Here is a 2092-nt window from a genome sequence, read left to right as displayed (position 1 = left end):
GGCTGCAGGGGAGGCGGCAGGAGCGGGGAGGGGATGGGACGCGTGATTCCTGTTTCTGCAAATACGGCATTGGGAAAAAACTGAAGTATTCGCGTGAAAGAGCCGAGAGACGCCGGGGGGAGCCTGTGTGCGTGTGCGTGTGGCTGACTGACACGGAGACGGGGAAATCTCTGCGCCTTTGTCTGGCAGCAGCCCTGCACGGCAGCAAAGGCACGCTCGCTTTCGAGGTCTGAGGGGGTTCAGGAGCAGGCGTGTGGGAATTCATTTAATTTCTGCTCCTTCTGGTGTACCTGAATGGAAACCACGGAGCGTATTGCTCCCTGCTCCTTGCCCTCCAGCAGGGCATTCGATGCAAGTGTGATTAATGTTGAATTAAAAGCAAATACAAACAGTATTAATACATGCAAAGAGAACTGTAAGTACATTTCAGTTAAACCCCTGGGGACCCTGCTTTCTCTGTTTCATGGTTGTCCTCTCCCCCTTGGCTGGCTATTTTTCATAGCATTTCCAGAGCTGTATTTTTGAGGAGGTAAAATCTTGTCCCCATGGCAATCCCAACAATACTTTCTATAGTAAACCTGGATTTCCAGTCAGCCCACAGTCTTCCTAAAGTCGAGCTCCATTGCATTTGGAGGTGTGGTGTACAAAGTCTAGTTTCCTCCTGCAGTGCATGAACACCTCCAAAACTGAGATGAACATGGTGTGAGTCAGGAGCTGTGCAAGACTGAAGGCCAAAGGAACCTCTCAGGAAAGCAAGGACCGGGAATAGATCATATAAATTGGGGATATTTACATATTTTCATAATAATGGCATTAAAAATGTTCCCAAGGGATCTTCTGTGTTGGCTACCTCTTCTAGCTTTTGAGCAAGTTCTGTAGAACGAGTTTATGGCCATTCATTGCTTTGACGCTTTAGGGCATTGAACCTCATGACTAGGAATTGTGAAATTTCCCTGATGATCAGTTCATAAGCATCCCCGATGATGTTACAGATCCAGTTTTCAGTTTTGCCAAAGATTTTCCTGATTTTTAAGTGAGAGTAAATGTAATATAAATATTCTTTATAATTGTTCTCCTCTATGGATTCTCTAACTTTTCATGGATTTGTCTAAGCAAGTCAGTATTCCCCTGACTTCACTGCAGGAAATGTTCTCCTGATATTAAAGAAGAGTGAATGTTTGTATGACTGGGGTCTGGCTTTTTTTCAGAAACTGCCTGTCCAGTAGCAACATTGCCTTCTTTTCTTCTATTCGTTTTGGGACAGAGCCATGGATCCCCTAAATCAGTGTAAACCACAGCCTTAGATGGAGTTTTGCTGCTGTCTACAAACCAGACTCCATGCTGAGTTTAGATTCAATTACAGTTGTGAGATACAGTGACAAAAGTTTTGCACTGTTGCTGTTTCTCTGCCTTCCTATACCTTTTCTCTGGTGGGGTAATACTGAGGTAGGCACAGTACCTTAGTAGTGTTACATGTACTTTCCTTGTGAAGGCAGGATTGTTCTGGTGAAGCAAGATAAGTGTTGGTGCATTTTGGTGGCAAGAGGTCAACTGATTTCTGTTGAATTATATCCTTTCCATAATGGTTTGCATTAGTGGTGTAGCTAGAGAAATTGCACATCTTGACATAAAAATTGTCCTTTTATGTTTGCTTATGTTTGTTGCATTTGGAGAATGCAAGGAAGATACCTGTTCATGCAAAATTGTCACATGTTAAGTAACTTCTGAGGACAACAAAGCACACTTAGATGAGCTAAAGCTGACATCCTCAAGAAATGTGCGAGGCCGTGATTTGTAAAGGATAGCTAGCTTAGGAATTCTTAGTTTGGATATTAATGAGCTGATTTTTTTTAAGTGCTTTATTGAGTTTTGTGTCAGCAGTTTCTTCTTGTGATTATTAAAAAAAAATCAAATCAGTTGAAAAAGTCAACTAGTATTTGGTGTGGTAGTACCCTGCTAGACATGCCCCTCTATCAGTCATTTGCATGTTAAAGGAAAGCACTTTTCAGCACATTGGTGATTCCATTTGCAAGGAGGAAATTGGACTCTTACTAGCAGTTTTCCCCTAACACCTTCAAGGGATGAACTAGAA

This window comes from Geospiza fortis, unplaced genomic scaffold (genome assembly GCF_000277835.1).
Source record: "Geospiza fortis unplaced genomic scaffold, GeoFor_1.0 scaffold1772, whole genome shotgun sequence".
Taxonomy (NCBI): Eukaryota; Metazoa; Chordata; class Aves; order Passeriformes; family Thraupidae; genus Geospiza; species Geospiza fortis.
The sequence above is the reverse complement of the archived record's forward strand: the minus strand, read 5'-3'. Positions refer to the sequence as shown.